The sequence below is a fragment of the Ursus maritimus genome (genome assembly GCF_017311325.1).
Source record: "Ursus maritimus isolate PB19 chromosome X unlocalized genomic scaffold, ASM1731132v1 scaffold_X1, whole genome shotgun sequence".
NCBI lineage: Eukaryota > Metazoa > Chordata > Mammalia > Carnivora > Ursidae > Ursus > Ursus maritimus.
The window spans coordinates 84517981-84541894 of NW_024423319.1; the positions used below are offsets into that span (position 1 = coordinate 84517981).

General features: G+C 42.5%; 1 protein-coding gene across 2 annotated transcripts in view; it reads left to right on the forward strand.

Moving 5' to 3' along the window:
* Nucleotides 1–23914, forward strand: part of SLC9A7 (solute carrier family 9 member A7) — a 126995-nt gene that overhangs the window by 24230 nt on the left and 78851 nt on the right. The gene's annotated exons all lie outside the window — the stretch shown is intronic.

A 23914-nucleotide genomic window follows, 5' to 3' on the forward strand; every position in this document is an offset into this window, starting at 1 on the left:
TTAAATGCGCCTGGATGAAACACTGGAGTGAGAAGGCAGAAAGGATCACATTACAAAAAAAAAAAGCCAAAAACCCTGAGATTCAACTATATGCTGTCTAAAACAGACACAGATAAGCGTTTCTCAACCTTGGCACCGTTGACATTTCGGACCGGGTAATTCTTTGTTGTGGGGGGTATCCTGTGCATTGTAGGGTGTTTAGTAGCATTCCTGGCCTTTATCTATTACATGTCAGGTAGATATGCTGTTGTGATAAACAGAAATTTTTCCAGCTATTGCAAATGTCACATGGGGAGTGAAATTGCTCCCAGCTGAGAAGCAGTGCTTTTAGGTTCGAACACACACACACACACACACACACACACACACTGAAAGGAAAAGGATGGAAAAATACATGCCATCTAACTCTAATCATAAACACACTGGAGTAACTATATTAATATCAGGACAGACTTGAAGACAAGAAATATTGTTATAGACAAGGAGGGACACTTTATAATGCCATCAGAAAGATACAAAAATTATGAAAAAGTGAAGGTATACACATCTAAAAACAGAGTCCCCAAACACATGAAGCAAAACCCGACAGACTTGAAAAGACAGATATGCAATTCAACAATAATAGGTAGGGACTTCTATACCCTTTTCCCAATAATTGAAAGAGCAACTAGATAAAATGTCAGGAAGGTTATAAAAGATTTGAACATCATCATCAACCTGCTTGACCTGACTGGCATTTATAGAACAGAACAACAGCAAAATACACATCCTTCTTAAGCACACATGGACCATTCTGCAGAATAGATTCTATGCTTGGCCATAAAACATGTCCTTGTTAAATTTTAAAAGATTGAAATCATACAAAGAATGTTCTCTGACCTCAAGGGAATTAAAATTGGACTCAACCAAAGAAATTTGGTAAATATCCAAATAGTCTTTATAGTTTTATAACATGTATACATAGCCCTTGATAATATAGTTTAGTCTTGCCTGTTTTTGCCCTTCCCGAGTCTTTTATATATATATTTTTTCTTTTTGAATACACGGTACAAGTATAAAAGCAAATTTAAAAGACACACATTGAAAAAGGTATACCCTATCTCTCCCCTTCTACCCATTTCTCCCTGACGTTGTTGTAACCACTTTTGTTAGTTAATTGTTTGATCTTGTGTTTCTTTTCGTAAATAAAAATGAAAACAAACATGTGCGAAATTCCACCTTTCTCTGCGTAAGGGAGTATACCACGTGGCCTGTACTGTACCTGTGCTTTTCATTTAAATTGTCCTGGAAGTGTTGCCGTATCAGATCAAAGAAGTCTTCTTCATTCTTTTCTTTTATAGCTACAAGGTATTCTGTTTGGAGGGAACATAATTTAGTCCTTTGCTGATGGGCTCTAGGGTTGTTTCCAGTCTTCTCGTAGTCAAACAATACTACACCGGATAACCTTGAACATTTTATCCATGTGTGGTTGTCTCTGTGGGTTAGATTCCTAGAAGTAGGATTGCTGGATGAAAAGGTAAATGCATTTGCAATTTTGGATGATATTGCCAGATTCTTATTAGAAGTTGTACCGTTTTTCGCCCTTACCAGCAATGTCTTGCCAACAACGTCTGTTGTCAAACTTTTGGCTTTTTGTCAATTTTGAGAGATAAGAATGTGGTCTCTCAGTGTTGATTGAATTTGTATTGCTCTTATAAATAATATCTTTTCAAAAGCTTAAGAGCCATTTGTATTTTTCTGTGAATTGTGTATTTGTATTCTTGGCTGATTTTTTTCTACAGATGTGTCTTTTTCCTGATTCTAGGAGCTTTTTACACTTTTTATGCTTAGGGATATTAGCCGTTTATTGGTGATGAGTTGCAATTTTTTTTCAGTTTGTGTTTTAAAAAAACTTTGATTATGTTTTTCTCCCTATTATAAGTTTGTTGTTGCTATCAAGTAGTTGAAGTTTTCAAATTTTTCTTTTAAGCTATCTGGACTTCATCATTAGAAAGGTACTCCCCGAATGCCTACCCAGTTGTCCCAACATCAATGACTAAAAAGTCCATATTGAGCCTGCTGGTTAGAGATGACTTCTCTGTCATATACTAAATGCCTGTATGCATTTCTGGACTTTCACTGCTGGTCCACTGGTATGCCTCTATCCATGAATTAATGCCACCAGTATTAATATTGTACCAATATTAAGTACTACCAATATTAATTAGTACCAATGGTTGAGGCCTGTAGAGTATTTTAAAATCTGGTAGGGCTAATGCCCACCATGGCTCATTTTTTTCCCCACCCTGAGTTTTCTTGATTCTTCTTGTCTGCTTAGTTTTATAGATGACTCTATAATCGGCTTGTCTAGTTCCTGTCCAAAAGCCTATTGATCTTTTTATTGGAATGGCATTGGATTTAGGAATCAGTGTGGGAAGAAAGATTATTACAATGTTGATTCTTCCTATTCAGGGACTTCTTGTGCCTTTCCATTTTTCAAGACTTTTGTGTTCTTCAGGAGTGTTTTTAAGTTTTCCTCTTAAGTTTTACACATTTCTGGTAAACCTTATTCCTAGATATTTTATGTTTTTGTTACTATTATAATTGCGGTTTTCTTGTCCATTATATCTTTAAACTGAATTGTTGTTCTGAGTTTCTTTTCTCTTAAATTCGCTTAGCCACATTATTTTTTATTTGCTTTAATCTCATTTTAATAGCCCAGGAGATTTCCTGAAAATTGCCAAATGCTTTTTACTGTATTTCTGCCTTGGAATGAAGTAGCTTGAAAATTACTTTAAAAAATCAAAGTACTGAAAATGAATTAGGGTTTCTAGTGTAAATGTTGGTAATGGTGGGATTTATCATAGGTGCTTGAAGACAAAGGAGGCTGAACCCAGAGTGTATTTTGACATTGGTTTGGTGGAGGCTGGATGATCATGAACCAGAACTTGAAGCCCTGAAAGTTAACAGACTGATCATTTGTAGTAAGGATACACTGGATAGCTATTCTGCCTCATCGTTGAATGGCAAGTGTTAAAAATCAGTATTTGACCAAGACCAAACCAAAATATCACCAGCTTAGAGTGAAACTCTGAGTTAAATAAAATTGCTATTTTATTCAGGAATACATAATTCATTGCAGTTTTATTAAAAATGTCAGTAGGGGCACCTGGCTGGCTCAGTGGGTGGAGCATGCGATTCTCGATCTCAGGGTTCTGGGTTCGAGCCTCATGTTGGATGTGTAGAGATTGCTTAAAAAAATAAAATCTTTAAAATAAATATCAGTAGTCTTATTTTTTAACTGTTTTTAAAAAAATTTTTTTAAAGTAATCTCTACACACAGCGTGGGGCTCAAACTCACGACCATGAGATTAGAGTCATATGCTCTGCTGACTGAGCCAACCAGGTGCCCCAGTAGTCATAGTTTTGAAGTTTGACACTACAGAGCATAATTTCTCAGCACCGTCAGCTGCTAGATTGCGTGGATGTTTCTAAGGTCACGTGAGTGTGATACCAAGCAATAACTACAAATTAAATGCAACTCTAAGTGTTTTGTTTTGTGGTACTAAGAATGGTATTGCACCAGACAATTCTACAGAGATTAGAATTATGTTATAAGCAAATCCCTATTATTCTATCTTGTGCTGTTAAAGTTTTTAGACATTTGTTGATGTCTACATAACAGATACATTGTTTTTCTTAAGTTAGTGATTGTACTCTCAATTCATTAATTCATTCAAATATTCGCTGCCTGTTTACTTATTTCTTGACATACTCCTTTTTAAAAGCCAGTTTTCTTGAGGTATAATATATATACAATAAAATTCATTCCTCGTAAGTATACAGTTTGATGAGTTTTGACATACGTATACGCTTGTGTGACCACCACCAACGTCAAGATCTAGAATGTTTCTATCCCCCCGAAAAGTCCTCATGCCCTCCTCTTACTCTGGCCCTTGGTAACTACTGATCTGTGCTGTCACTACACTTTTGCCTTTTCTAGAACTTCATGTAAGTGAAATCCTATCTTAGGTAACCTTCCGTCTCTAGCTTCTTTCAGTTAGCACACTACTTCTGTGATTCATGCATTCTGTCATGTGTATCGATAGTTTGTTCCTTTTGTATTGCTGAGCAGTATTCCTCCGTGTGACTGTATCACAGTTTACTTACACATTCCCCATTCGTTGAACATTTGGGTTGTTTTCAGTTTGGGGTATTATAAATAAAGCTGCTGTGAACATTTGCCTACACATCTTTGTGTGGGCATGTGTTTTCATTTCTGTTGGATAAATACCCAAGAGAGATTTCTGGGTTGCATGGTAAGTGTATGTTTAATTTTATAAAAACCTGGCAACCTTTTTGCAAAGGGACTGAACATTTTTGCATTCCCAGCAGCAGTGCATAAATTTCCAATCGCTCTACATTCTTACCAACTTTTGTTATTTAGAAATTTTTAATTTTAGCAATTCTAGTGTGAAGTAGTATTTTTATTGTTGTTTTAATCTGCATTTCCCTAATGACTAATGGTGTGTGGAGCATCTTTTCTTTCTTTTTTTTTTTTTAATGATTTTTTATTATATTATGTTAGTCACCATACTTTTCTTTCTTTTTTTAAAATTGTATTTTAGGGGCGCCTGGATGGCTCCGTCCGTTAAGCATCTGACTCTTGACTGCGGCTCAGGTCATGATCTCAGGGTCGTGAGGTCAAGCCCCATGTCGGGCTCCACACCCAGTGGAGATGAAGCCCAGCGCTTAAGATTCTCCCTCTCCCTCACCCCCTCCCTCTGCCCCACCCCTCCTCTCCCTCTCTGAAAAAGTAAAAATAAAATTGTATCTTAAATTCCAGTGTAGTTAACATACAGCGTTATATTAGTTTCAGCTGTACAGTATAGTGATTCAACACTTCTGTACCTGACTCAGTGCTCATTATGACAAGTGCCCTCCTTAATCCCCATCACCTATTTCACCCATCCCCCCACCATCCTCCACTGTGGAGCATCTTTTCTTATGCCTATTTGCCATCTGTACATTCTATAGTGCTCTGTTCATACTTTTGGTCCATTTTTAATCTTTTTTTTTTTGTCTTCTAATTGGGCTGTATTTTTTTATATTTTCTGGGTACAGATCCTTTATCAGATAAGTGGTTCACAATATTTTCTCCTTGTGGCTTGTCTTTTCATTTCCTTAACACTGTTTTTGGAAGAGTAGAAGTTTTAGATTTTGATAAAGTCCAGTTTCTCGGTTTTTTCCTTTATGGTTTGTACTTTTTGTGTCGATCTTAATATATTCTTAATAAGTTAACTGTTTTGTGTATAAAATTAACAGCTTTCACAGTCATCAATCAGTACTTTCTTCTTAGAAAAATAAAGGATCTATTGTTCAAGAGACTGATAGACTTTCTACACATAAAACACGTAAGGCAATCTGCAGTCCAAGTTACAAATAGACTGAATAGTAAGCACCAATGGCATGTCTTGTTTATATTACTCATAGTGTTATGCTGGTAACATGTGATACCATCACGTGGCCATTGGTCATGAACAGTTAAGAAATACCAAACATGATGTTGCAAGAGACATTCAATTACTTCTGAAGACCGAGGCTGATTTTTGTCTAAGTCAAACTTTGGGATATCCCTAATTGATATTGATTGCTTTTTTGATTGAAGTATAGTTGACGCACAATGTTACATTCATTTCAGGCATACAGCATAGTGATTGGACAAGTCTATAAGTTATGCTGTGCTCCCCACAAGGGTAGCTCCCATCTGTCAGCATACAGCACTAGTATGATACCGGTGACTGTATTCCTTATGCTGTACCTTTCATCCCTGTGACTCATTCATTCCATGACTGGAAGCCTGTATCTCCCTCCCCACTTCACCTGTTTTGCCCACCACCCCCCTTGGTTGTGTTTGTGTGTGTGTGTGTGTGTGTGTGTGTTTTGGTATTGTCTATTGATTACAGATTTCAATCTGCCCATAAAAGACCCAAGTGAGCCCAATTATGATTTTCACAAAATTAAGCCATGTTGAGTATTCAAGCCTTCGTGACTATTTACAGGGATACAGATCCTACTTACAAGGACTGCTATGGGAACGCTGTATGGAGGGGGTTATTAAGAAATTAGCTTTATGATCCTTCCGGGGCTGCTGCTTCCTCCTCTGGGAAGTGAGAGAGGGGTTTGGATGAGGCCTGTGGTCTTTAACATCTCTTGTGTGTCCTCACTGTCATTCAGATAATTGAGACTTTGAATATTGCATAACTTTCCTTCACTGTAGCAGAAAAACTGTGACTCAGCTTTATTAGTTGCTTAAATGCAGTTAATGTTTGGCTGAGTTTTTCATATTTAAGAGCCTATGCTAGGGTGCCAGGTGCGGGAAGGAGAAATAAAGGAAAGGTTTCTGCCCCTAATGAGTTGATACACTGAGAGGATCACAAGTATGTATAATGCACCAAAATCCAGATCTGGCTGTGTGGCTGAGGTTAGAGCGTGTGGGGATCAACTGTAGGCCATAATACAGGAAAGGGATTCAGGGAACAGATTGTGGGCCTTAGTGGTCCTTTTGGAGCCCCGAGGCTCCATTTCATTAAGAACTGGGTTGCCATTTGTGAGTGGAGGCTTGGGTGGATTTCGGCCCGCCTGAGAATGACCTTGGTCTCCCATACTCTGTGCCTGTGAAGACAGTAGAGTGAAGGTAACTGGAGGGTGCTGGGTCTGCCTCGGTTGTTGTATGGAGCTGCACCTGACTTGGGGAGCTGTGAATGGGTGTGTGGACTTCTGGCCTGCATGAGGGTGGTCTACAGAATCAGTGGGAAAAGGGACTGTGGCTTCTCTGTATCAACAAGCTGTGTGGGTGAGGGGCTGGAAGAAGCTGCATACTTGGGGGGCTACTGTGCCCCCTGTGGAGATGGAGCTTCTGTCCCCAATGTATTTTCAGTCCTGTATCCTTCTCTAAAGGTGAGTACGTGTTATAGTAACTGAAAACCTGTTTGGGTCCTGGGAGCCTCGTTGCTGGCTTGAACTCATCACAGGTTGGAATGAAAGGGTAGCAGTACAAGTTGGGGAGATGCCTTTAGAGAGGTTGCATTGGGGAGAACGGGGACTGGAATCAGGGCTATAGCAACGAGAAGGTGAGAGGTGAACATCTGCATCCATGGGGAGCATAGAGGCTCCTGCTAGCAGTTCTAGCAGATAGTCTAGGGCAGAAGGGAGACCAGAACTCCAGCTACTGCTTTGGGGAGAGGTCCAAATGGGGTCAGGGGCTCTTCCTAGTTGTGTAAACATTTTAATTTAATTTTTAAAAAAAATGTAACAGTGCTTGATATGTGCCAAGTACTATTCCAGGTACTTTATAAATATTGCCTCATTTAATTCCTTATACCAACTCACTACTGGCTATAAAATGACAAGGCACAAAGAAGTGGAGTAGCTTAGTCAGTGGTGAGGCTGAGATTTGAACTCGGGCAGTCTGGCTCCAGGATCCCTGCTCTGAGCCCTTCCAATTCCTCTGGCTTCTGTCTGCATTCTTCCTTGTAGGAGACGAGTGGAATAGTTTCTTTTTAAAAATGTCATTGTTGGTCACTGAGTCAGAATGCTCATGCAGGCAACAGCCGCGCGAGGGTCATGTCATTGGGCAGTGTCCGGGAGCATAGGTTCCTAACACCGTGTGTGGGTGAGGAGAGCACCTTTGGCTTGTACTCCTCCCTGTCCCACTACCAGGGAAGCCCCGTGTTACAGTTGTAGGGCCCCACTTCACATCTGTTGACCGCCCCCTTTGCTATCGCGACAGGCCCATCCACAAAACGCCTGGGATCAGAAGGTGCGAAATTTCCCCCTCCTGTTGGATCTTTAGATCCTCGGCAGGGCCCGCAGCTGCGATGCCCCCACAGTCTCCTGCTTTGCCCTTGCAGAGGGGAGAGGGGTAGTTTGCTTTGGGAGGAAACCCAGGCAAAGGTCTGAGCAATGGGTGTGCTCTTGGGGTTCACTCAGGGGTTCAGACATTACTTGGTCATAGTTTTTTGCTTTTTCTTGGAAGCCATTCTCAATGTTAATACACGGGCTGTCCCACCCAGGCCCTTTATTCATAGCAAAGAAAGCAAATTGTTCCTTTTTGGAGATGAGCCTTATAATACATGAATTTTCACATTACCTCTTATGTGAAGTCTCCCAGTTACGTGTGGTCACGATTTATGTATTTTATTCTTCCTTCTTTTGCTGGGTGGGTAGATCAAAATAGCTTTCTCATCATGATTTTTTATTCTTTGCTACAAAGCAGCGATTCGGGTTCTAGGTCGACATTGTCAGCGGCCTGATGTCTTATCACAGTGCACCAGCTCGCTCGCACTGCTGGCTGAGCAGAGACGGAGGACATACACTGATCGAGCTGTTGGTATTTTCACCGTCCCACTTTGTATTGAATGAAGCATCACAGGTCCCACTCTGTGACTGAAGCTGTGAGGATCGGTTGTTCCCATGCGGCAGCCTAAAATGACAGAGAATCTTCTGGAGGTTTCCCCCACCCCTCTGCTTTGAGCCCACGACAGAACTTGCGTGTGGCCCCTAGTGAATTCCAGCCCCGCTGTCACAGTGACCCGCAGGCACCAAGAAGGAGTAAGGTTGTCACACAGGAAGTTTAGGAGCTCTCAGATCATCTGTCTCAGGTCGTGTTTCGTGGTTTTATTGGAATACGCGCCTGTGAAGACTGTGATCAGCTTCCTCTCTTATGTGGTTGTTCTTTTTAATACTCCAGTTCTTTATGTGTAATGCCTAAATCAAGCAGCGTAAATGGGGTTGATAAAACTTTTTTTTTTCTTCATGGAATTTTAGTTTTTACACTTAATCTTAGAATAATTCGAGTAACTATGGTTTGGGGAGGAAAGAGTTCTTGTGCATGAAAAACTCTGTTACCCTGCATTGTGCTCCATTTTTCTGGAAATAACTATTAGCTAGATTAATAAGCATCATCACAGCAAGAAAGTGCTTCTTAAAAAGCCATAGATTACTGCTTTTATATTTACAAAAACCATAAACAGGCATTTCTCCCTTAATAGGAGGGTTTAAACAGATGTTTAAACATTAAAGCAATGACGATTCTAAAACATAATGAAAATCCAAGTTAAGGCTTTATGTTTGTTTCAAAAACCCACGTTCATAGGCTACTTCTATGCAAGGGGAATATCTTTGCATTTTGGGGCAAAATGCTATAAAGGCTATCGTTGGCCTTGGTACTCAATTACCCCTCACCCCCCCCCCAAAAAAAAACAGAGGCAAATATTTCTTAGAACACAGGATTGCCAAAATAGATTTTTAGGGGGTGCCTGGGTGGCTCAGTCAGTTAAGCGTCTGACTCTTGCTTTCAGCTCAGGTCATGATCTCATGGGTTGTGGGATTGAGCCCCACATGGGGCTCCTCGCTCAGCAGGGAGTCTGCTTGAAAGACTGCTTCCCCCCCCCCCGCTCGTGCTTGCTCTCTCTAAATAAATAAAGAAATCTTTAAAAAATAGATTTTTGGTTTATCAACCCTTAGACTAAAATGTAAACCCATGTTTAATCTAATGTTTGGACAATTAAGAGTTCAAACCATGAAGTTATATGTTGACTGAGGATGTAGGAAGCAAAGTTGAAAAAAAAGTGCTTCTCACTGGTGGGTGTCACCAGCCGCCTTCACTGACTGCACTTATCACAGTACATCAGCATCTCTTCCCCTCCCTACATTCGCTGGAACATAAGGTCCATAAAGGCGAGCCCCTTGATTGCCTTGTGCATGATTGCTCAAATATTGGTTGCGCGAGCGTCGCTCTAGTCTTCTGGGGGCTGGTGGTGGGGTGTGGAGAGGAGGGTCTTTTCTCTTACTCCTGGGCCTTCCCTTTGGAAGCCAAGCTGTGTTGTAATAATTATAGTCACTTGAAACTGTGTGGCATCTGAAGATGACTCTGCAGGAAATTGAATTTCGAAGCCAACTTAATTTATGTCTTAGAAGCTTAATGGGTGACTTTCAAAAAGAAGAGAATCATTTACTTCTAGCTTGGAAGCCAGAGAAACCAGAGGCTTGAGGGATGTGCCCTTTTCCCTCAGTCTCTTCTCTTGTGGCTCTGATTTCTATCCAGGACAACATGACATTTGCATCTTTGAAAAATCCACCGTTCTGCTGGCTGATGAGAGTGGTGAAGTGGAAACACACCCGGTGTGTTCTCTGCCGTTCTGGAGAATTACCAGTAAAGTCTCATTCTGGCAATTCTCAAGAAATGACTTAATTTTAGAAATGGAAAGAGCCTTATCTATTGGAGCACTTGACTCTAAGCAGATTACTGTATTCAAATTCTATTAAGAATAAAAGCTGTTTCCTGGAATTTTGTAAGACCAACTCAAAGTTCAACTATGTCTTCAGATAGGATCACAAAAATCATCAATACAGTCAGAAAATCTATTTTTGAACCTTTCTTAATATCATTGTATGAATTTGGACGAGAGGTGGTCATCTTGTGGGAATGGGGATTTGAAGTCCTTAGTTCAGGCCATTTGTTCTTAAGCTGGGATTTCCTTGTACCAGAAGAGCTCACCTCTACCATCTACTCGTATGATGCTTTTTACCACTGTTTTGAGAGACTTTGCCGTGGGAATTCAGGATATAGATGTGTCAGTCTAAGTGTATAGGTGGTTTTTGCTTTGACAGATCATCTCAGAGATCCCCAGGGTTTATTTGGATGATGCACTCCAGTAGATGAGGTTCTCTCCTTTTCTCTTTTCTTCTCGTGTCTTCGTTTCTCTTTTCTATTCTCTGCCAGTGCTGTGAGGGAACTCTTGGATGACAGTATCGCCAGGATGATAGTAAGGTGTGCGCAGGGAACGCCGAAGTGTTGAAGATGATGAGCGTTTATGTATGAGGGGCAGATGGTGGTAGGAAGTGAAATTGGAGAGAGGGGCAGACGCCAGGTCTTTGTGGTCCTTGGATGCCATGTTTCCACGGGCAGTGACCTCCCTGAAGACTTTTAAGCAGGGCCGTGGCCTGACTGGCCTTATTTCTGTCAGTCAGAGAAATTAGTCAGGTGGTTGTTGGAGAATGGGTGATTAGGAAACCTGGTAAGGTGCAGGGAGGAGAGATAAGAAATTATTGTGAAAAGCTCCGGCAGGAGACTTGAACCAGAGTAAAGATGGGTAAGTTGTATTGGGGATGAGCAGGAAGAGCGCTCGGGAGGTCGGGTTGGCAGGACTGGGAAAGGAAAGGACCTGCCGCTCGGTGGTGCCAAGCTTTTGTGCTAGAATGAGGTAATCGTGCAAATGCTTGAACCGGAGCTGTTTTCTGAGGAGAATCTTGTTTGTCATTTTGGAACCTCTCTTCAGGCAAGAATATACACATCAAGATTTTTCATTTTTTTTGGTAGCAAATAGCTTTATAACTGACACACCTGGAAACTGTAGCTTTGTAGAGCTTTGAAATGACCAGCTATTGAAGTCCTCAGTAATGACCGTAGTCACGTTAGTCATCTTGCTCAGGTCAGAAGCCTAGCTGAAAGTACTGGTATTTGCAAAAGAATGTTCTTAGAGAATATATTACTTATTATTTCTTCAAAAAATAATTTTAGCCAAAACATCAGGAAATGACAGATTGGACCGTGTAATATTGCCCTCCAATATTCCATCCACAGACTTGCCCATATAGAACCAAACTGACGTTACGCCTTTAGTTTTCTCTGAGAGCTACTTATTTGTGGAATGCCTTTGCATTTTGGAGGAAAATGTTCTTTTTTTTTTTTTTTTTTTAAAGATTTTATTGATTTATTCAATAGAGATAGAGACAGCCAGCGAGAGAGGGAACACAAGCAGGGGGAGTGGGAGAGGAAGAAGCAGGCTCATAGCGGAGGAGCCTGATGTGGGGCTCGATCCCATAACGCCGGGATCACGCCCTGAGCCGAAGGCAGACGCTTAACCGCTGTGCCGCCCAGGCACCCCCGGAGGAAAATGTTCTTAAACCTATTGTTGACCTTCATGGCTCCCCTCTCCCCAGTTTCTACAAAAACCCTGAGACAGAATCTTCTTAGAGCACAGGACCAAAGAAATAATTTTGTGATTTACCAATACTTAGGCTGGAATAGGAAACTCATGTTTATTCTTGTGTTTTCCATTTTGCTCTTGTCAGAAAAGTGCACAAAGCCTTAAGCTTATTTTCTATGGTTTCCCTCAGATACCTTTTTTGATTATGGCGTTTCTTCTGTCTTTTGTCTTACTGTGTTCATTGATGTCTTAACTGGATTTGTGTTTCTACTTTAATCAGTTGGAATAATATTTAAAGTGTGCTTTTAAGGAGAATGAAAATGTGGGATGACCCTACATCAGTAGGACTACTTTGATTTCCTTGAGCAGAAATTCTTAATGACATTAAAACACTTTATTACCCAAACATAATAGAAAGTAACAAAAGAAATACTAAAGTGATTTTGTGGTGCCGTATGGAACTTATAGCCACTTGACCCCTGGTATAATTCACATCGATAATATATGTGTCCATTTTATAGAACTTGGAGAAACATTTGAGTATTTTCCAGAATATTGCCTGCAGTTACAACTTTGCATTTTATTTTATACGTAGCTCCTGTTCACAGTGCTGAAGAATGTGATATCCCCTTCCCAATTATTTCATTATTTCTTTAGCAAATGCAATTAGATTATTCTGGTGAATTTGTTTTTGCATAGCTCATGTGATCAGCTGTCCAGGATGAGAACCAAGGCTTGAGTTTTTGTTTTGTTTCTGTCCTGGGCAGCCCTTATCCTTTTGATCAGGCTTCTGGCTATATCTGGAAGCCAACCGACTTTAGGACAAGGTGATTTTCCCCTTCCCAAAACATCAAGGAACTGGAATCAGAAATCCCCCCCCCAAAAAAAAGAGAGAGAGAGAGTGAGTGTTGTGAAAGGGAAAGGGAAACAAAAATTTTGAAAAACTAAATTATCAAAATAGCCTCAAATAGGATTTGAAAGCCACTTGGGCATTATTTGCTTGTGGGTATCAGAGTCATCCCTTCCTATGTGGGTATAAATGATTTAGACCTCCAGTTTGCTGCTGCTGCTGCTGCTGCTGGATATTTTGAACCAGACGTTAGTGCTTTCACAATAGGCTTCGAGTCCTCCGAGCTGTATATTTCAAGTGTTTTTCAGGGTGAGTCAGTGGGGAGTTTGAGAGCAGATTTGGGCAAGGTAATTACTTCCTCCCCGCTATGCTTTCATAGCACCTGCCTCTACTGTAGCCCTCTTGCTCTGGGCCAGCGCTTTTTGTCTCACTGACCAGGAGCCTGCCTTAGTCATCGCAGGGCTCTCAGCTTCTAGTGGCTGAGTAACGCAGGTAACAAGGAGCCCTTTCTTGGATTATTTCCGCTAGTGATAAGCTTAGGTGCTCTAAAAACAAACCTCTTTACCAGACGTTACAGGAAGGCAGAGTCCTCCAAGGTCACACACATGTTCGCTTTACCATTAACCCCCCCCCCAATGAGTGGTGCACCCAGGTCCGTGCATATGTGGGCGGGCTAAGGAGTCAGGAGGCTGACTCGGAGGCCCTGCTTAACTCCACAGTACCCAGAGGTACTTGAGCAGACCGCTGATGAGCTCTAGATTTCAACAGATTGATTTACAGAATAACACTCAGACGTGCACTGCCTACCTCAGGGCTTTTTGGCAGAAAAAAACAAATTAAGTAATGTATGTATCAAGACTTCTCAAGACTAAAAAATATACTCTATGTGACATTGTGTCGTTCTTAACTAACCAAGGATGATGGCACCTTCACAAATTTTGATTCAATCCAGAACAAAACCTTCTATCACTGGACTTATATTTTGACATCAACAATCATAATATTAACAATATTGTGACCATTTCCAGGCACTAAATGCACTGGAACCATTATAGAGAAAAAGCTGTTCAGTTATAAATATATCAAACCAGTCAAGTTGGTTTGGTGTTGTCGTTGTTGTAATATCCTTATGTGGAAGAAGGGGCTCGGGGTGTCTCTGGAACCTCTTTTATAACGTACTAATGCAATTCATGAGGGGTTCCACTGTCGTGACTAAAGCACCATCCAAAGGCCCCATTTCTTATGCTGTCATCTTTGGGGATTAGGATTTCAACGTATGAATTTCGGGTAGGGGTACACAAACATTCAGACCATAGAAATCAGTATTTTAAAATCTAACTGAGCAATCTTTTTCCAGCATGCTTTTTCCGATTGGCCATATATACTGGTCTCTCTTTTCCTCCTTGGAACCAGCTTTACTATTCCGCTCGTTTCCTAATTAAGTAGTAAATATCTATGACATCTGCTCATTATTTTTATGAGAATCTTGTTTTTGACTCTTTGAAACTTATCCTTTGACAAAAATGAGAACCACAGATTAATGTGTACTGTGGGTAAACCCCAGTCATCCCCCAAATACCTTTAGTCCATGATGTACTTAGTATAATATTCAATTAAACTTTAGAAAATTAGACTGCTGTAGTGACAGTAACTTAAAGACATTGTTAGGGAATTTTTTTTCTTCACTTGTTGATGACAGGTAGGATTGATTAGAGGATGAGAAGAAAGTAGACAGTGGGAGGCATTTATAGTTCTCTCTTCTGATAGGGCATTTTGCATGTGTTCAACGCCATCAAACATTTGATCCCATTGGTTCTTTATTGTCCACATTTATTTCAGAGCTTCTGGTGTTTTTTTTTTCCCCCTTGACGTGAGTGGATTCTGAGCCATGACTCTTATATTTTCACAACTATTAAGTCAACATTACAAGGCAAGTACTCTTATTAACCCACCTGCTCTACAAGAGAAGAAACTGAGGTATGGACCTTGGGAGCTTGTTTGGAGGTTCTAGCAGGGGAGCACAGCTACTCGTATACCCTTGACCGAAGAACGGTCCTCCTCTATCGGGGAAGGTTGTCCTCTTCGGCTGAGCACGCAGCTTCGGGAGGGACGCACATGGAGCGGCGAGGGAGGAAGGGGACACCCGCCTAGCCAGCCAGATCAGCCGAATCAACCCTGGCGATCAGTGGGGTGACAGATGTCGCAGCCAGATTGCCCTCACATCCAGAAACTGAGGTATGAGAGGTAATTTGTTCACAGTCATCAAACTTGTAACTGAGAAGCAGAGATTCAAACTGAGGCAGGAATTCACCTACTTAACTTCACTGAAGCAGAGCTGTCAATTCTGGCTTTGCAAATAGAGCTCATTTAATCTTGGCTGCCAGGAGGGAAAATTGAGGTCCAGGAGGGCTCAAGCAATTTGGCCAAGGTTCATTAGCTAATTAGCAGTGTGGTTGGGGCATTTAGGTGTTTTTGTATGTGTGGTACTATGCTATTCCATGTGGGAATAGAATATAAAAGAAATCTATAGACCTAATTCTCAAGGACTTTACAGTCTAGTTAGGGATGTGGAATAATTTAAGAACTGGGCTAATCTGTGATAAAAATAAATATTGATTATTTTAATATGTAGGGTATTAGAGAAATGAGATATCAATGTGAACAAGGAACTTGGGTAGGCTTTAGAGAATTGAGGTTAATCCAAGTGAAAAGAAATTTCGTGAAAGCACAGGAGTCAATGCATCTAGCACAATGTCTCATATATACCAGATGCAAATACTAATATGCTTGGTGAATGAATCTCTCCTTCAACAAACTTATCTTCCAGTTTTACAGTTCTCTCTTCCACTGTATCTAGTCTCCTGTTGAATTTGAAAATGAAATAAGATTCTAAGATCATGCTTTTCTGTTCTCGAGTTTCTGTCGGTTCTTTCTAAAATCTCAGCCTTCCACCCCACGCTAGTCTTAATGCTTTTTCTGCTGTTGCTATAGCATTTACCGTGTTCTTTTCTTACGTAATTTACTTATTTCATTTCCTATATTTCTCCCCCCTCCCCATAGAATGTAAAGAAGTTCCATGAGAGCAGGAATTTCTGTTTGTTTTGTTCACAGATACCTATCCCCAAACATTAGGACAGTGCCTGGGACATAGTAAAAGCTGAAAACTCATTTGTTGAACAAATGTGTGGTCTGTAAGTGTGGAGGCAATGATGAAACCTGTCAGGTCAGATTGAGGCGGGGGGGCGGGCGGTCCTTATAAAACATACTAAAAAACAAGATGGAGGGGGGATGCATTCATTATGGCCGGGTTAAAGAGGGTAGCATGTTTTGAGGGAAGGTTTAGGGGTTCAAACCTACAATAGGCACACACATTATTTATAAATCTGAGCAAAATCTTACTTATAATTCACTTGTCGTCTGGGAGGCATCAACAAACAGTCGAAAGAACTCTTGCTTTGGAATTAAAGTAAATGCGTTTGGATCTTTTAGTTTCTGTGACCCGGTCAGCTATGTGACCTTAGGCAAGTTATTTACTCTCAAAGATCTAGTTTTCTCAACTGTAAAATAACCCTACCTCGTAAAGTTACAGTGAAAATTAAGAGATAAGGTTATATGTAAAACCTTTAGAATAAAGTGCATATTCAATAAGTATTTCTTATTCTGCACGGATTGATTTGAAATTATTTTAACATCCTAAAACATACTTTTTCTGTTTGGGGCAAATTAGAGCAATAGGAGGAAGCAAACAACACTGGGGTGGTGTATTGTAACTGTGGTTTAGAAAAAAATACCAAATATGAGTAAAATTGAAAAGAAGATACTATATTTGGGTATTTCAGAGCCATGAAAAAAAAACCCACAGAAATAACCAGTATCTTTTCACTTCTCCAAAATGGTTTGGAACCTTCAGTTAACTACAGAAGAGAGGAAAATCCCCTAATAAAACTGGAGTCACTAGTAGTAATGCCTCTAAAAGTACCGAACCACTGGGAAGCCACCGGGCTCTCGGGAAAATCAGCCTTTCCTGACATCCTCCTGGGTGTCCCCTTCCAGGCAGGAATCCCACGCCAACGTGAGTGTGGGCACTAACTTGACCCTCTGAGGGAAATACATGAATGTTAAGTCCTCTACTTGTTAAGGGTCAACCAAGGCAAATCTCCCCCTGGAGAAGCCTTGGACATTTTCTATAGAGCTTGCTGTTAAAGACGTTGTTATCATTATCTTTTTCTTTTTCTTTTCTTTCTTTTTTTTTTTTTTTTTTTTTTGGCTAATCGAGCCTTGAGACAGATTTGTTTTAGAATGAGGATCAAGCAAACATTTATTTCTCTCAGCTGGCTTATTTCCTTCTATCAGACGACGTGACTCAAACAGCACCCAAGGGTTCCTTTCAGTTGTCAGGAAAGCCAGCACAGCCTGCAATGCTTTATTACAATCACAGAAAGTCAAGGAGAGCCATACATTTCAGTCCCCCTTCTACACAGTTTAATAGTATCAATTTCTGTGTTAACTGGCTTGCCGTAGGGGACTTAAGGGCTTTACGAAACAACCAGCCCGTACCTGAGACCGAACCATACAGCTTAGCATTTAACGGATTGAACATTGCTCCCGATGCGATCCAAGCACTTTGTAAATAGAGTGTCTTCAAAAGACCCAGGTGTCTAACGATAGGGGAACAGTTGAACACATGTGGTGCCTGCATACACCCCACTGAGAATGTAGACCCTGAATTGTAAAGGCAGTCGGTCCCGTAAGCCCTTAGAAGAGGCGCGACGTGCCACTGACCGGCAATGGACATGCACGCACTTAGCTTCTGAACGTGGGTAGCTCTCAAAAACGTAATATTGAGTGGGGGGGACAAGGGAGACGCAGCCCAATCCACCCAGTAAACATGGCAGAGAAGGCTACTTGTCCCCCAGGATCTGCTTTCCATTTCTTCCACAAGAGTGGGCTTGTAGAAGGAGAAATGGCTTCCCGGAAAGAAGACTTTCTTTCCTCGCCTCTCTCTCAGTCAGATGCGACCGTGCGACCAGGTCCTGGCCGGTGGGGTGTCCGTGGGAGTCATGTGCACAGTTTAGAGGTGCTCCCCATAAAGGGAAGGGGAGAGCCTGTCCTTGTCCTGTTCTCAGTTCTCTTGCCCTGCAATGTGGACCTGATGGGGAGGGCCACGCCTGGGGACGGTAGAGCAGGAGGACAGGGGTGCCACCTGTCACCCCAGGAACCTTCCTACTCTGACTCTTATGTGAGAGCGAGAATGGGCTCCTGTCTCATGTCAGCCACTGGTATTCTGGTCTCGGTTCCAGCCGCTGAACCTGTTTCCTCGTGCCCTATGCTACTATTTCTGGAAGTTAAAAGAAGCAAAAGGGTACTATGTATTTGTGGATATGTATCTTCAGCAAGCCGTGGACTGGCCGGAGGCTGACATGAGGGGTGGGCACCGCAGAGGCGGAGGGGGGAACGAGGGAGAGGAGGAGTACAGCTGGCCTTCTCTCTCTCCTGTGTGCCACGCCCCATCACTTGTGTCCGAGCACGACAGGCAGTGATGAAGGATGAAGATGTCTGTACGTGTGAGATTTTTGTGAGTGCTCATGCCAAGCTCTTCCCTGCAGTCTTTTAGCAATGACTTTTGTCCCTGTTCAAAGTAAGTGACTGGATTTGGAGGACATATTGGTCCCCCATCAGACAGACACTGAGGACACAGCCGTAGCGGTCATTACAGGAGTGAGCTGCGAGGTGGAATTGGGAAAACACTCTTTTGCAGTTTGCTGTTAAGACCTGTGGCACAGATGTTGCCAGAAGGCTGGCAGGCTGCAAGAGGCCACACAGGTAGCATGGTCCTTGGCCCAGACTCTAGACAATGATGTCACTCGCTCAAAAGCCAAAACTGTCAGCAGCCTGAGTGACTGTGTCTCTCAGGGCCAAGCTCAAGTTCATCAGGCTCAGAGTCTGAACCAAACTGGAGTGCAGAGTTCAGACAAAGTAGACTGTTTTCTGTGTAGACAAGCAGCAGACTGCCCTGTGTAGACCCTGAGTTGTTGCCAGAAGGTGACTTAGAGGACAGAGTAAAGACAGAAGCAATTGGTTGTGATATGCTTGTATCTAGACTGGAAAAGGCTGGTGGGTCCGTCTCCTTGGTAGGGAGAGCCTTGTCCCTCCCCTCACCCCCAACTGGTTTAGGTCAGGCACAGTGTCCTTTCTGTCAGCCAGGGGTTACATGGGTCATCTTACCAACTGACTTTTGGAGGTTTGCTTTTCTTCTTTTCACAGTGTTTTTCCAAACTGGATACCACACAGTGCACGAGATTCTCCCCAAATGAATCTCAGGTGCATTCCAACTGGGTCACTCTGTGGTTTGGGCATTCCCAGGCTCCTTGGGGCATACGAACAGCTAATCTCCTGGCTTAATCCTGTAATTTGCCAGTCACATGTAATAGATGGCAGTTTTGCTGGCTATCTGAGGAAAACCTTCATTCTCTTACCTTTAAATCTTGGGGACCCTCACTTCTGCCCGCACCCCCATTCCAGGTGCATTCCATGATGCTTTTGGTAGTGTTTTTAGATGAGTTTCTTCCTGGCACATAGGAGGGTCTTCTGTCTACGCAGCCGGCCCTGCTTTCATTCTGTTTGCCTAAGTGTGGAGTTGCCCAAAGTCCAGTCCTTAACCCAGTAAGTTTCTTTCACTCTCGGTCCATGGCTTCAGATACCATTTTTACATAGCTGGCTTAAGGTCTTTACATTTAGGCTTGACTGTAATTTCTGTAATACAGTCCTGAAACTCATAACTTAATTAAAATAATTTTTGCTAAGGTAATACATATCATAGTACAAAATGCAAAAGTTCCAAGAAAAGACAAGTGAAAAAGAGGCCTCCCTTTGTCCTCGGATAGAAATTTATCCCATTCTCTTCTTCGGAGGCCAATGTTCTCATCATTTGGGCCATTTCCCTGCCCCCTCCTCCAATGTGCCATACTCTGAAATCAGTGTATGTGATGACAGAGTTAGCATCTTCTGGTTTTTTTTTAAGATTTTATTTATTTATCTGAGAGAGAGAGTGCATGCACATGCGTGAGAGCAGGGGGAGGTCCAGAGGGAGAGAATCTCAAACAGACTCTGTGCCGAGCGTAGAGCCTGACGCAGAGCTTGATCCCACGACCCTGAGATCACAACCCGAGCCGAAACCAAGAGTCGGGCGCTCAACCCACTGCACCACCCAGGTGCCCCGGCACCTTCCATTTTTAATCCCAGCTTTCCCACTGGACATTCTCACTTCCTGTGAATGCTGTCCATACCTTCCCACCCACCTCAGCTCAAAGCCTTGGTGTTTTCTTTTACTTCTCTTTGCCCTTTTGCCTCATTTATATCTTTTTATTCACCATATTCTGCTGCCTTATTCTTCGCAGTGTATTTTGCAACAGACTTTTCCTTTCTGTTCCACTGGCCTGTCAACAGCAACCAACCAGATGGTGTGGTAACCTCCCTGCTCACACAGTATTTGACTGTCTGACGATTCCCCTGAGAACGTGAACGTCCACTACTGTAACATAGCTAGAAGGATGGTTGATGGATTGTCTTCATGATGCTTTTTTGTTTGCACAACTTGCCTTCGATTGGACTATGAGCTCTCAGAGGGCAGGAATCATTGTGTGCTATTTCTGGTATATTCCTTTTAGCACTTGACATGGTCTTATACATAGAGCCAGTTCTCAATATATATTTGGCAAGTGAGGAGCTGAACACTGTTTTTTGTTGATTTAAGTAAGATGTGGGCATTTTGTTTTTAAAAACACAGAAAAAAGTAAGTGGCAGGGAATATAGTGGCAAGATGTTGAGAAGATAGCCAGCTATATTTATGAGCATTTGTTACCTTTTCTTTTCCTCAACATTTTTCCTTTCCTTGCTCTGTGGTACTGCACCAGTGTTCTATCCCAGGACTTCCCACAACATTAGCTCCTTCCCTCTTTTATTTTCCTTTTTAGTACTTATAATACACTAATTTATTTACCTTATTTTTAAAACATTATTTCCCCTACTGGAATGTAAGTTTAGGGGTGCCTGGCTGGCTCAGTCAGTGGAGCATGGGACTCTTGATCTCGGGGTTGTAAGTTCGAGCCCCACGTTGGGTATAGAGATTACTTAAAAATCAAATATTTACAATGTAAGCTTAAAGCCTTCTTTCCCCTACTAGAATGTAAGCCCTATGAGGGCAGGACTTTTATCATTCTTGTTGACTGCTGTATTCCCAGTGCCTGGCATGTGGTAAGCTGCTCAATAAATATTTGTTTTTTTTGTTTTTTTTTTTTTTAATGATTTTTTATTATATTATGTTAGTCACCATACAGTACATCCCCGGTTTCCGATGCAAGGCTCGATGATTCATTAGTTGTGTATAACACCCAGTGCACCATGCAATACGTGCCCTCCTTACCACCCATCACCGGTCTATCCCATTCCCCCACCCCCCTCCCCTCTGAAGTCCTCAGTTTGTTTCTCATAGTCCATAGTCTCTCATGTTTCATTCCCCCTTCTGATTACCCCCCCTTTCTTTATCCCTTTCTTCCCCTACCGATCATCCTAGTTCTTATGTTCCATAGATGAGAGAAATCATATGATAGTTGTCTTTCTCTGCTTGACTTCAATAAATATTTGTTGAATGTATAACCTGATTACTATCACCGATCCTAGATTTCTTTGTTCTGTTCGTGTTTTACTTATCGTTAATGCTTCGAGGCCGGAATGATATTTTTTGTCTCTCTGCAAGCAAAAGCTGTAGTTTGGGACTGAGTGACTGGGCTGCTCTTGGAAGGAAGAAAGAGACAACGTCATCGATGGTGCCAGAAAAAAGATGTCTCGGGCTCAGCTTTCCAGTGGCTGGCTTATTCTCCAAACTCTCCACTTGCATTTTGCTAAGCTCTTTTGAGTACCTTCAATAAAGGTGATTCATGTCCCTATTTGTTATTCTTGCCACCGATTAGGTCTTTTTTGTGTGACTTAAATTCTCCTCTTAGGGTTAGTATCTGTTTGGATTCCTCTCGCTTAGCTGCTGTCACTCGGACAGAAAGGAGCAGTTGATTGGGCTTGAGTTTAAGCCTCAAGTCATTTAGTCGCACAGAGAAAAATTCTGTTTTGTGGCCCCGTTTTGCCCATCTAGTCAGCCAGCTGCTGTGAATATATGAGCCTCAGGCCCCATCTCCCTTGGGTACAGTCAGGTAGGCCTTGGCATGAATACAGAGCTGAGAGGTTGCTGGCCGAATGGTGACCATGGCTTTCCAGGAAGGGCTGCCTGGCCACCCTGCGTCAGGAGATCCCCTGCTGTGACTCGGGACTGGGGAGCCGGCTGTGCCACTCACTAATCAGATAATCAGCTCGATAATGGGGTTTACGTCCTTTGTGAGAACTGAAGGCACTAAGATGGTATCAGGAAAACCTCAGGACCTGGCCAAGTGGACACAAAGAGAGCAACAGATTGTGCCTTGCCAAGGAGTGGAGGCTTTTGTCCCCTGGATGGCGAGGAGCCACTGGAAGACGTTAAGCTGGGCAGAGATGTTTATTTTAGAGTTCCTGGCCTTGCAGTGGTTTTGAGGTAGATCACCGAGGAGCATGAGGTGGCTGCGAGGAGGCCTAGGAGGCTGTTAAAAAAAAAAAAATCCACGTGAGAAGAATGGTTGCAACTGTGCAGAACTGGGTGCCTGCCTGTGGGCGACTGACGCGAGGCTGACTCACAGGGAAACGGCTTTCACGGGGACAGGGATGGGGAGAGAAAGGATGTGCACAGGGAGCAGTGACGGTTACCTCTTGCCCTGGTGGAGTTGGGGTTGCTCGGGAGCTCTGGAGGTCAGTTTCTGGAATGGGGATGGGAAGGTCGTGCTGGACCTACGGTTGCCAGAATCACTGCTTTACATTTTCACGTTGGGTGGATTAAGGTTTTTATTGGAAAATTGTTTATTATGAAAAATTTCAAACACATGCAAGTCGAGACAATACTGTTATGGTATCGTGATTTATAATAAATAGATATTCGGTCTTCATTTCTGGCACAGAGCGCCTTGGAATTTCCTAAGTGAACGGAGCAATCAAGGTGTTTTGACATTTCATAACCAACCCGTTCCAACCACACCCGAGTTTATGTTAATCAGGGGACTTTAGGAAAGCACCTGGGCTTGGGGGGCTGGTTGCCAGCAAACCGACCTTGTGATTAGAGGGTTGGAACTTTAGGTCCCACCCCCTGAGCTCAGGGGAGGGGAAGAGGGGCTGGAGGTTGAATCAGTCCCCGAAGGCCCATGATTTAATTAACTATGCCTATGTAATGAAGCCTTCGTGAAAACCTAAAAGGCTGGGGCTCAGAGAGCTGCTGAGCCAACCTCACTCCTTGACACTTAGTCCCCACCCTTCCTCTTTCTCCCAGTGTGGTCTGTGCTCCAGCCATGCTGCTCTGGATAATGTTCGCTTCCCCACGTCATGCTGACGGCTTTCTCTGAAATACAGCTCACACCTCTTTCTTCTTTCACCCACGAAGTCTGACTCATCCTGAAAGGCCCAATTGAGAAGTCACCTTTTCTGTGAAGTTTTCCTCAACTACTTTTTTTAAAAAATTTTATTATGTTAGTCACCATACAGTATGTTATTAGTTTTGGAAGAATGAGTCATTCTGTTCCCTACTCTGTCACCTGTTTATGCCTCTGTTTTATGGTGCTTGTCACAATTTGGCTTTATCATTGGTTGTGTGTTCCCAGGCTGGCGGGGGCAGGTGTGGTGTTGGGAGGGGGCTCAGGAGGGCAGGTTCTCCATGCCTCCTCAGCACCCAGCCCAAAGCCCTGTCCTCCTGGAATGTGGCATACACCTGTTCAGTACCAGCTCTTAGAAGAATGAACAACAGATTTTCTTTTCTTTTTTTTTTTTTAAGATTTTATTTATTTATTTGACAGAGAGAGACAGCCAGTGAGAGAGGGAACACAAGCAGGGGGAGTGGGAGAGGAAGAAGCAGGCTCATAGCGGAGGAGCCTGTTGTGGGGCTCGATCCCATAACACCGGGATCACGCCCTGAGCCGAAGGCAGACGCTTAACCGCTGTGCCACCCAGGCGCCCCTGTTTTCTTTTT